Genomic DNA, 12,500 nt, shown 5'->3' on the forward strand with positions numbered 1-12,500 from the left:
GCCCCATCCACGTCGGTACCCTTGGGCGTTGCACTCGCAGTCGCAAAAAACGTTGGGCAAATATATTTCTCCGATGCTGAGCGATCAGCTAGGAAGCGCCCCATCCATGTCGGTACTCGTACGCGTCGCACTCGCAGTCGCAAAAAACGCTGGGCAAATATATTTCTCGGAAGAGTAATGACAGTCCGAGCCTCCTGCGTGGGAAGAGTCTTTCTAGGCCCTGACCCACGGGAAGCGTGTAGCTTCCCCCATCCCGGACATTTCACGTCGTCACACTACCGGTATTGACTAATAGACTGATTGCTGATAATCATTAGCCACACACTGGGGGAAACGGCCGACAGGGGCGGCAACATAGTGGAGCCGCAGTGTCACTAATGTACAGAGATAGAACAGTTTCGACTGGAACCAGAGTAACCGTATACACGGCACTGATTAGTAATAGATGCAGAGCCATCAGAATACAGATAATATATACAACCGTCCCTATACATGCTGAAAGACTCTGCACACAATGAGAACCACACGTCAGCCAGACACTATCACACACTACTCTCTGCCTCTAACAGGCACACACACAATATCTAACCACCAGCATGGAAGAACATCCGGTGCATCCTCTCCGCCACATTACACAATCCACACTATCATAACCAGACCGGGAGGTCCACCCAGAAAACAGAATATCCCACCCTTCCGACATCCGCCATTGCTCAGCTAAGCCACGAACACCCACACATGTCCTACACAGGGGTGCACCCAACATCACAATACTGCCTCCTGTCACAGTACACAAACAATGGCAGGAATGAAAGACACAGATCTGCCACAACCTTGGAATCGGAGCGCCGCCTGTCATGAGCCACAAGTGCATCCTGACGTGACAAATCGGATGATCCCGCAGGCATGCACTTACGATAATCACTATCAACGAACCTGCCGCCCCCTCCCCCCCCAAAATACACCTTTCCCTACAACGTGTACCTTAACCTAAGCTATATTGTACCTTAACCTAAGCGATATTGTACCTTAACCTAAGGTATATCGTACCTTAACCTAACCTACATTGCGCCTTCACCTAACCTACGTTGTACCTTAACCTAACCTACGTTGTACCTTAACCTAACCTACGTTGTACCTTAACCTAACCTACGTTGTACCTTAACCTAACCTACGTTGTACCTTAACCTAACCTACGTTGTACCTTAACCTAACCTACGTTGTACCTTAACCTAACCTACGTTGTACCTTAACCTAACCTACGTTGTACCTTAACCTAACCTACGTTGTGCCTTAACCTAACCTACGTTGTGCCTTAACCTAACCTACGTTGTGCCTTAACCTAACCTACGTTGTGCCTTAACCTAACCTACGTTGTGCCTTAACCTAACCTACGTTGTGCCTTAACCTAACCTATGTTGTGCCTTAACCTAACCTATGTTGTGCCTTAACCTAACCTATGTTGTGCCTTAACCTAACCTATGTTGTGCCTTAACCTAACCTATGTTGTGCCTTAACCTAACCTATGTTGTGCCTTAACCTAACCTATGTTGTGCCTTAACCTAACCTATGTTGTGCCTTAACCTAACCTATGTTGTGCCTTAACCTAACCTATGTTGTGCCTTAACCTAACCTATGTTGTGCCTTAACCTAACCTATGTTGTGCCTTAACCTAACCTACGTTGTGCCTTAACCTAACCTACGTTGTGCCTTAACCTAACCTACGTTGTGCCTTAACCTAACCTACGTTGTGCCTTAACCTAACCTACGTTGTGCCTTAACCTAACCTACGTTGTGCCTTAACCTAACCTACGTTGTGCCTTAACCTAACCTACGTTGTGCCTTAACCTAACCTACGTTGTGCCTTAACCTAACCTACGTTGTGCCTTAACCTAACCTACGTTGTGCCTTAACCTAACCTATGTTGTGCCTTAACCTAACCTATGTTGTGCCTTAACCTAACCTATGTTGTGCCTTAACCTAACCTATGTTGTGCCTTAACCTAACCTATGTTGTGCCTTAACCTAACCTATGTTGTGCCTTAACCTAACCTATGTTGTGCCTTAACCTAACCTATGTTGTGCCTTAACCTAACCTATGTTGTGCCTTAACCTAACCTACGTTGTGCCTTAACCTAACCTACGTTGTGCCTTAACCTAACCCATATTGTACCTTAACCTAACCCATATTGTACCTTAACCTAACCCATATTGTACCTTAACCTAACCCATATTGTACCTTAACCTAACCCATATTGTACCTTAACGTAACCTAATTTGTGCCTTAACGTAACCTAATTTGTGCCTTAACGTAACCTAATTTGTGCCTTAACGTAACCTAATTTGTGCCTTAACGTAACCTAATTTGTGCCTTAACGTAACCTAATTTGTGCCTTAACGTAACCTAATTTGTGCCTTAACGTAACCTAATTTGTGCCTTAACGTAACCTAATTTGTGCCTTAACGTAACCTAATTTGTGCCTTAACGTAACCTAATTTGTGCCTTAACGTAACCTAATTTGTGCCTTAACGTAACCTAATTTGTGCCTTAACGTAACCTAATTTGTGCCTTAACGTAACCTAATTTGTGCCTTAACGTAACCTAATTTGTGCCTTAACGTAACCTAATTTGTGCCTTAACGTAACCTAATTTGTGCCTTAACGTAACCTAATTTGTGCCTTAACGTAACCCATGTTGTGCCTTAACGTAACCCATGTTGTGCCTTAACGTAACCCAATTTGTGCCTTAACGTAACCCATGTTGTGCCTTAACCTAACCTATATTGTGCCTCAACCTAACCTATATTGCGCCTTAACCTGACGCACGTTGTCGCTGAACCTGCTCTGTAATTGTTATGCAACTCGTTAAATTAGTGTAGTGTTGCCTAACCGCAACCCTCGCAATATAGTTCGCTATTCGCACTGCCCGGTCCCCTGTGTATCGCGTCATGTTAAACACCTTGCAGGTGTTGCTGACTTTCCACATGCTCCTGCTATACACTGTAATGTGGATAGCAGCAGGACGTACATGCCCCCCCCCCCTTCCCCCCTGCCTTCGCAAGCTGGTCGTTGAGAAGTTTGCATGTTCAATGCCCTTCGCATGCCGACGTACTCAGCCTACGTTGTGGTACGGCCTGTCACCTGTCCGCCGATGTACGCAAAACCCACAAACTGTACTGCACATTGGTCCGTATGTACTGAATGATACATCGTGGCACATGTGTGACCGTACGACGACTGCGCCTAGCAACGGCAGACCATACAGTCCAAATATTGTGCACGCAGCTACGTGTCGTCTCCCTATAAGAGCTGGATTGCAGTGTGGTACGCCATTCAGACGTGTGGGAGGAACGGACGCCCTGGATGGCGATCAGCATGAGCAGTCTGTTGATGTAGTGGAGCGTGTATTCGGACGTAGTCGTCTCTTCTCACACACCGTGATAGCATGTTGCACCGCGTTCCACATCTGCGACATCCTGCAGAGGCCGGCTGACAGTCGTTCGCGCAATGGACACCGCATACGTACGGGGGCTACCTTCCACGTGTTCTCGAGGCGTGCACATGTTGTTGCGTCTATGTGGGCAGACGTAGTGTGTTGTGACACCTGACACAGGCATGCAATACTCGTTGCAAATGGCGATGGACGTCTACGTTTGCTGGTGACGTTACGCAAATGAACAACAGGTAACCCGTTGTGGTGCGGTTGTTCTCGCTAGAGGTGAATCAGTGTTGGCGACGATCGGTCGAGCTATTAACCGGTTGTTTCAGGGATACCCACCATGCCCACGAACGTGAAAGGGGACCCACCATGCCCACGAACGCGAAAGGGGATCTGGGTGTGAGGCGATACGCGGCGGTGGCTGGGTGGGACCGTCCCCGGCCGGTGAGGGGGGGCCGCCCGGCGTGCTGGCAGCGCGGTGCGTGGGCGCACGCGCTACAGCCGGCTGGTGGGGGCGGCCAGTGGCAGGCGCGCCGGCCGACGGACGCGGCAGGCGGCGCAGCTGCGCGCCGGCGCCCCCTGCTCGCGGCGCCTTGCGGCCAAAGTAGGTCCTCGCGGGCCCGGTGCGAAGCGCGGTGGCCATCTGCAGTGTGCTGGTCCGATTGAGGACTGTGTGCGCTGAGGATGCGCCGCCGCCCGGCGCTCGGCGCCGCGACGCCGTCTGCTGCTCGGTCGCCCCAGCGGTTCTCGCAGGTGGTTTGTATCGCAGCTGTGCGGACGTGTTGGCGCGTGCGCTGTGCTGGGAGAGTTCGCTTCGGCACCCAAGTGGGGCTTTTGTCCTTCTGTGGCGCTGGCGTTGGAGCTGCCGGTCACCGTAGGTGGCGCGTGTTGTCTCCCGCCGGCAATGCCACGACAGCACGCTCCCGGGCCTCTGTCGGCAGCGGCAAGCTCAGTTGGGAGCACGGGTGGTCGCACCTAAAGCGTCTACTCGCCTAACTCCGGGCGATTGCGCCTCTCTCGAACCCGACCAAGTACTTAGGACGGCGCTGCGCGCCGCCGGGACCTGAGAGGGTTTCGAGGTGTGTTGTGCAGGGGAGCTCAGCCTCCTCCTGTTTGCAGAATAATTGAGCGGACGCTTGCGTGTTCGCGCGGGCCCCCGGGACACACTCCCGGGCGGCCGGCTGCTCAGCTCTAGTTGACGCAGCTCCCTGGTTGATCCTGCCAGTAGTCATATGCTTGTCTCAAAGATTAAGCCATGCATGTCTCAGTACAAGCCGCATTAAGGTGAAACCGCGAATGGCTCATTAAATCAGTTATGGTTCCTTAGATCGTACCCACGTTACTTGGATAACTGTGGTAATTCTAGAGCTAATACATGCAAACAGAGTCCCGACCAGAGATGGAAGGGACGCTTTTATTAGATCAAAACCAATCGGTCGGCTCGTCCGGTCCGTTTGCCTTGGTGACTCTGAATAACTTTGGGCTGATCGCACGGTCCTCGTACCGGCGACGCATCTTTCAAATGTCTGCCTTATCAACTGTCGATGGTAGGTTCTGCGCCTACCATGGTTGTAACGGGTAACGGGGAATCAGGGTTCGATTCCGGAGAGGGAGCCTGAGAAACGGCTACCACATCCAAGGAAGGCAGCAGGCGCGCAAATTACCCACTCCCGGCACGGGGAGGTAGTGACGAAAAATAACGATACGGGACTCATCCGAGGCCCCGTAATCGGAATGAGTACACTTTAAATCCTTTAACGAGTATCTATTGGAGGGCAAGTCTGGTGCCAGCAGCCGCGGTAATTCCAGCTCCAATAGCGTATATTAAAGTTGTTGCGGTTAAAAAGCTCGTAGTTGGATTTGTGTCCCACGCTGTTGGTTCACCGCCCGTCGGTGTTTAACTGGCATGTATCGTGGGACGTCCTGCCGGTGGGGCGAGCCGAAGGCGTGCGACCGCCTCGTGCGTGCTCGTGCGTCCCGAGGCGGACCCCGTTGAAATCCTACCAGGGTGCTCTTTATTGAGTGTCTCGGTGGGCCGGCACGTTTACTTTGAACAAATTAGAGTGCTTAAAGCAGGCAAGCCCGCCTGAATACTGTGTGCATGGAATAATGGAATAGGACCTCGGTTCTATTTTGTTGGTTTTCGGAACCCGAGGTAATGATTAATAGGGACAGGCGGGGGCATTCGTATTGCGACGTTAGAGGTGAAATTCTTGGATCGTCGCAAGACGAACAGAAGCGAAAGCATTTGCCAAGTATGTTTTCATTAATCAAGAACGAAAGTTAGAGGTTCGAAGGCGATCAGATACCGCCCTAGTTCTAACCATAAACGATGCCAGCCAGCGATCCGCCGCAGTTCCTCCGATGACTCGGCGGGCAGCCTCCGGGAAACCAAAGCTTTTGGGTTCCGGGGGAAGTATGGTTGCAAAGCTGAAACTTAAAGGAATTGACGGAAGGGCACCACCAGGAGTGGAGCCTGCGGCTTAATTTGACTCAACACGGGAAACCTCACCAGGCCCGGACACCGGAAGGATTGACAGATTGATAGCTCTTTCTTGATTCGGTGGGTGGTGGTGCATGGCCGTTCTTAGTTGGTGGAGCGATTTGTCTGGTTAATTCCGATAACGAACGAGACTCTAGCCTGCTAACTAGTCGCGTGACATCCTTCGTGCTGTCAGCGATTACTTTTCTTCTTAGAGGGACAGGCGGCTTCTAGCCGCACGAGATTGAGCAATAACAGGTCTGTGATGCCCTTAGATGTTCTGGGCCGCACGCGCGCTACACTGAAGGAATCAGCGTGTCTTCCTAGGCCGAAAGGTCGGGGTAACCCGCTGAACCTCCTTCGTGCTAGGGATTGGGGCTTGCAATTGTTCCCCATGAACGAGGAATTCCCAGTAAGCGCGAGTCATAAGCTCGCGTTGATTACGTCCCTGCCCTTTGTACACACCGCCCGTCGCTACTACCGATTGAATGATTTAGTGAGGTCTTCGGACTGGTACGCGGCATTGACTCTGTCGTTGCCGATGCTACCGGAAAGATGACCAAACTTGATCATTTAGAGGAAGTAAAAGTCGTAACAAGGTTTCCGTAGGTGAACCTGCGGAAGGATCATTACCGACTAGACTGCATGTCTTTCGATGTGCGTGTCGTGTCGCGCAACACGCAGCTACCTGTACGGCTCGCAGTAGCCGTGCGCCGCGTGCGGAACCACGCGTTCGTCTCAAAACTAACGGCAATGTTGTGTGGTACGAGCGCTGAAGCGCTGGAGCGGCTGGCCTGCGGCACCTGGCGCCTGGCGCCGGTTTTGAATGACTTTCGCCCGACTGCCTGTCCGCTCCGGTGTGGAGCCGTACGACGCCCATCGGCCGTGAGGCCGTTGGACACTGAACGCTGGAACAGGGCCGCCACACGCCTCAGTCCCGCCTATGCAACTGTCTCGAAAGAGATGGTGGAAACTATGAAAAGATCACCCAGGACGGTGGATCACTCGGCTCGTGGGTCGATGAAGAACGCAGCAAATTGCGCGTCGACATGTGAACTGCAGGACACATGAACATCGACGTTTCGAACGCACATTGCGGTCCATGGATTCCGTTCCCGGGCCACGTCTGGCTGAGGGTCGGCTACGTATACTGAAGCGCGCGGCGTTTGCCCCGCTTCGCAGACCTGGGAGTGTCGTGGCCGCCTGTGGGGCCGGCCGCGTCTCCTTAAACGTGCGATGCGCGCCCGTCGCCTGGCGGTTCGCATACCGGTACTTACTCGGTAGCGTGCACAGCCGGCTGGCGGTGTGGCGTGCGACACCTCGTACAACGACCTCAGAGCAGGCGAGACTACCCGCTGAATTTAAGCATATTACTAAGCGGAGGAAAAGAAACTAACAAGGATTCCCCCAGTAGCGGCGAGCGAACAGGGAAGAGTCCAGCACCGAACCCCGCAGGCTGCCGCCTGTCGTGGCATGTGGTGTTTGGGAGGGTCCACTACCCCGACGCCTCGCGCCGAGCCCAAGTCCAACTTGAATGAGGCCACGGCCCGTAGAGGGTGCCAGGCCCGTAGCGGCCGGTGCGAGCGTCGGCGGGACCTCTCCTTCGAGTCGGGTTGCTTGAGAGTGCAGCTCCAAGTGGGTGGTAAACTCCATCTGAGACTAAATATGACCACGAGACCGATAGCGAACAAGTACCGTGAGGGAAAGTTGAAAAGAACTTTGAAGAGAGAGTTCAAAAGTACGTGAAACCGTTCTGGGGTAAACGTGAGAAGTCCGAAAGGTCGAACGGGTGAGATTCACGCCCATCCGGCCACTGGCCTCCGCCCTCGGCAGATGGGGCCGGCCGCCCGCGCGGAGCAATTCGCGGCGGGGTCGTGTCCGGTTGCCTTTCCACTCGCCGCGGGGCGGGGCCGTTCCGGTGTGCGGTGGGCCGCACTTCTCCCCTAGTAGGACGTCGCGACCCGCTGGGTGCCGGCCTACGGCCCGGGTGCGCAGCCTGTCCTTCCGCGGGCCTCGGTTCGCGTCTGTTGGGCAGAGCCCCGGTGTCCTGGCTGGCTGCCCGGCGGTATATCTGGAGGAGTCGATTCGCCCCTTTGGGCGCTCGGGCTCCCGGCAAGCGCGCGCGGTTCTTCCCGGATGACGGACCTACCTGGCCCGGCCCCGGACCCGCGCCGCTGTTGGCTCGGGATGCTCTCGGGCGGAATAATCGCTCCCGTCAGCGGCGCTTCAGCTTTGGACAATTTCACGACCCGTCTTGAAACACGGACCAAGGAGTCTAACATGTGCGCGAGTCATTGGGCTGTACGAAACCTAAAGGCGTAATGAAAGTGAAGGTCTCGCCTTGCGCGGGCCGAGGGAGGATGGGGCTTCCCCGCCCTTCACGGGGCGGCGGCCTCCGCACTCCCGGGGCGTCTCGTCCTCATTGCGAGGTGAGGCGCACCTAGAGCGTACACGTTGGGACCCGAAAGATGGTGAACTATGCCTGGCCAGGACGAAGTCAGGGGAAACCCTGATGGAGGTCCGTAGCGATTCTGACGTGCAAATCGATCGTCGGAGCTGGGTATAGGGGCGAAAGACTAATCGAACCATCTAGTAGCTGGTTCCCTCCGAAGTTTCCCTCAGGATAGCTGGTGCTCGTACGAGTCTCATCCGGTAAAGCGAATGATTAGAGGCCTTGGGGCCGAAACGACCTCAACCTATTCTCAAACTTTAAATGGGTGAGATCTCCGGCTTGCTTGATATGCTGAAGCCGCGAGCAAACGACTCGGATCGGAGTGCCAAGTGGGCCACTTTTGGTAAGCAGAACTGGCGCTGTGGGATGAACCAAACGCCGAGTTAAGGCGCCCGAATCGACGCTCATGGGAAACCATGAAAGGCGTTGGTTGCTTAAGACAGCAGGACGGTGGCCATGGAAGTCGGAATCCGCTAAGGAGTGTGTAACAACTCACCTGCCGAAGCAACTAGCCCTGAAAATGGATGGCGCTGAAGCGTCGTCCCTATACTCGGCCGTCAGTCTGGCAGTCATGGCCGGTCCTTGCGGCCGGCCGCGAAGCCCTGACGAGTAGGAGGGTCGCGGCGGTGGGCGCAGAAGGGTCTGGGCGTGAGCCTGCCTGGAGCCGCCGTCGGTGCAGATCTTGGTGGTAGTAGCAAATACTCCAGCGAGGCCCTGGAGGGCTGACGCGGAGAAGGGTTTCGTGTGAACAGCCGTTGCACACGAGTCAGTCGATCCTAAGCCCTAGGAGAAATCCGATGTTGATGGGGGCCGTCATAGCATGATGCGCTTTGTGCTGGCCCCCGTTGGGCGAAAGGGAATCCGGTTCCTATTCCGGAACCCGGCAGCGGAACCGATACAAGTCGGGCCCCTCTTTTAGAGATGCTCGTCGGGGTAACCCAAAAGGACCCGGAGACGCCGTCGGGAGATCGGGGAAGAGTTTTCTTTTCTGCATGAGCGTTCGAGTTCCCTGGAATCCTCTAGCAGGGAGATAGGGTTTGGAACGCGAAGAGCACCGCAGTTGCGGCGGTGTCCCGATCTTCCCCTCGGACCTTGAAAATCCGGGAGAGGGCCACGTGGAGGTGTCGCGCCGGTTCGTACCCATATCCGCAGCAGGTCTCCAAGGTGAAGAGCCTCTAGTCGATAGAATAATGTAGGTAAGGGAAGTCGGCAAATTGGATCCGTAACTTCGGGATAAGGATTGGCTCTGAGGATCGGGGCGTGTCGGGCTTGGTCGGGAAGTGGGTCAGCGCTAACGTGCCGGGCCTGGGCGAGGTGAGTGCCGTAGGGGTGCCGGTAAGTGCGGGCGTTTAGCGCGGGCGTGGTCTGCTCTCGCCGTTGGTCGGCCTCGTGCTGGCCGGCGGTGCAGGATGCGCGCGCCTGCGCGGCGTTCGCGCCCCGGTGCTTCAACCTGCGTGCAGGATCCGAGCTCGGTCCCGTGCCTTGGCCTCCCACGGATCTTCCTTGCTGCGAGGCCGCGTCCGCCTTAGCGTGCTCCTCCGGGGGCGCGCGGGTGCGCGGATTCTCTTCGGCCGCCATTCAACGATCAACTCAGAACTGGCACGGACTGGGGGAATCCGACTGTCTAATTAAAACAAAGCATTGCGATGGCCCTAGCGGGTGTTGACGCAATGTGATTTCTGCCCAGTGCTCTGAATGTCAACGTGAAGAAATTCAAGCAAGCGCGGGTAAACGGCGGGAGTAACTATGACTCTCTATGACCAGGGGCTTGGGGGGGTTACCAGCCCCCCCTCGCACTATCCCTTTTTTAGTTGGGGGCAGTATTCAGAGAAAAAGTGGTGGCCCTTCCGCTGAAGGTGCCACCCCAACTCCCCCAGCACCTAGCCGGCCAACCGGCCGTGCCGAAAATCTTGTAACTTTTGCAGCTGTATACGCCTGTAGTGAGTGCCACCGCAGCTTCACCACCAAGAACGGTCTCGGGGTCCATCGCCGCCGCCAACACCTTGCGGCCGCCAACGCGGAGATCGTCACGGAGAGGCATCGCGCGAGGTGGACGGAGGAAGAAGTCCTGTCGCTCGCCAAGGCGGAGGCCGAACTGTTCCTCGAGAGGGACGCCCGGTTCTTCTTTGTAAATCAAGAGCTCATCAGGATGTTCCCCGACCGAACGCTTGAGGCAATCAAGTGCCGTCGGCGGCAAGCTGCCCACAAGCAGCTTGTCCGCCAATTCATGGAGGCGCTTGAAATCGGTCGGGGGGAAGAGCCGGCGTCCCGCCGGGGAGCAGCGAGCCCGCTGCCAGACGCGGGCGAGGCCGCTGCGCCGCCCGTCGACGCAGCCGAGGACTTCGCGGCCGACACCACCGGGCCGCCGCCGGAGGGGCCGACTGACGCCGCCATCTGGGAGCATCTGGCGGGGCTACCCGCTTCCGCCCAGCGTTTCTCTGCCCTGGATCGTGTCATAGGTCTGGGGCGGGGCACGCCGCCCGATGTCATCCTGGGCATGCTCCCGGATGCCCTTGCGTCGGTCGGGTCCAGAGGGGAGAGATCGATCACCAGGACACAGCGGCCGCGCCAACCATCGAAGCGGCCGCCTGCTGCGCCGCTGACGCAGAAGCGCAAGCGGCGCCGCTGGGAGTACGCGAGAACGCAGGATGCCTTCCGACGGTCGCGTGCGCGTTGCGTGCGCGGCCTCTTGGATGGCACCCTGCTCCAGCCGCCACCTGCCATCCCTGGTCTGCTGGACTTCTGGGCGGACCTCTTCACAAAGAAGCCCGTCTCCACCGCGGGCTTCATTCGTGACCGCCTCCTCCCGCACTCGGAGCCTGTCGCTCTTGAGTGCCTATGGGGGCCGGTCACACATGAGGAGGTCGCCGCCGCGTTGCCGCCCAGGGGATCAGCGGCCGGGCCGGACGGCCTTACCCCAGCGGAGTTGCGGCGCCTGCCGCACGAAGTCCTGGTGAAAGTGATGAATCTCTTCCTTCTGGCCCGCGCCCTCCCGGAACGCCTGCTTCGCGCGCGGACGTCCCTTCTCCCGAAAACGGCTGCACCAACATCCCCCGCTGACTTTCGCCCCATTACGGTCTGCTCGGTGTTGGCGCGGACCTTTCACAAGGTTCTCGCGTCACGCCTGATGCGCGCTTGTGCTGTGGACGAACGTCAGCGGGCATTCATCCCTCGGGATGGGATGTTGGAAAATACTTTCATCTTGGACACTGCTCTCACCGACGCAGTTCGCTCCTGCCGCTCTGTCTTTGTGGCATCGATCGACGTTTCGAAGGCATTCGATTCGGTGGATCATGCTGCCCTTCGCCCTGTGCTGAAGGCGCATGGCCTACCGGATTGCTTTGTCGAGTACGTCGAGCGGTGCTACGAGGGCAGCGCGACAGTGATAGCGGACGGCGCCGGCGTGGGCGTGTCTGTGCAGCCAGCACGGGGCGTTCGCCAGGGCGATCCCCTCTCCCCCCTCCTGTTCAACTTTGCGGTGGACTACGTTTTAGGCCAACTGCCCTCCCACATCGGAGCTCGGATCCTCGGTCGCAGAGTCAACGCTGCGGCCTTTGCAGATGACGTCTTGCTGTTTGCAGCGACCCCGAGGGGCTTGCAGTCCCTCATCGACGCAGCTACCGCAGCCCTCGCCCACCTGGGGCTGCAGATCAACGCCCGGAAGTGTTTCACCCTCGCCTTAGTCGCGTCAGGGCGCGAGAAGAAGGTGAAGGTGGACAGCAATGTCACCTTCACAGCAGGCAATACCACCATGCCTGCCCTGCGTGTGGGTGAAACCTTCCGGTACCTGGGGCTGCAATTTTCCACGGCGGGTCGCTGCGTCTTCAATCCACGTCGCCACCTGGTGGAGCAGCTTGACGTCATCTCCCGAGCTCCGCTGAAGCCGCAACAGCGCCTCCACGCTCTCACCAACGTACTTCTCCCTGGCCTGTACCACGGGCTGGCCCTCAGCCGCACCCGGGTGGGTGCATTGAAGTCGGCCGACGTCACCATCCGGGCCGCCGTCAGGAGATGGTTCCGCCTTCCGGCGGACACCCCCCTGGGATACTTCCACGCTCCTGTTGCCCAGGGGGGCCTCGGCATTCCATCTTGCCGATGGATGGGTCCGACCCTCCGTCGGTCCCGTCT

The 12,500-nt window shown here is 56.6% G+C and overlaps 2 non-coding genes and 1 pseudogene across 2 annotated transcripts; all 3 read left to right on the forward strand.

The window, feature by feature from the left end:
- Positions 1-4,643: 4,643 nt before the first annotated feature.
- LOC126450807 (small subunit ribosomal RNA) lies at positions 4,644-6,552 on the forward strand. Its single transcript, XR_007584453.1, has one exon. It is a non-coding gene; the product is annotated as a small subunit ribosomal RNA (ribosomal RNA).
- Positions 6,553-6,905: 353 nt separating this feature from the next.
- LOC126450815 (5.8S ribosomal RNA) lies at positions 6,906-7,060 on the forward strand. Its single transcript, XR_007584457.1, has one exon. It is a non-coding gene; the product is annotated as a 5.8S ribosomal RNA (ribosomal RNA).
- Positions 7,061-7,248: 188 nt separating this feature from the next.
- LOC126450812 (large subunit ribosomal RNA) overlaps positions 7,249-12,500 on the forward strand; it is a 7,744-nt pseudogene continuing 2,492 nt past the window's right edge.

The sequence above is a fragment of the Schistocerca serialis genome, unplaced genomic scaffold (genome assembly GCF_023864345.2).
Source record: "Schistocerca serialis cubense isolate TAMUIC-IGC-003099 unplaced genomic scaffold, iqSchSeri2.2 HiC_scaffold_753, whole genome shotgun sequence".
NCBI lineage: Eukaryota > Metazoa > Arthropoda > Insecta > Orthoptera > Acrididae > Schistocerca > Schistocerca serialis.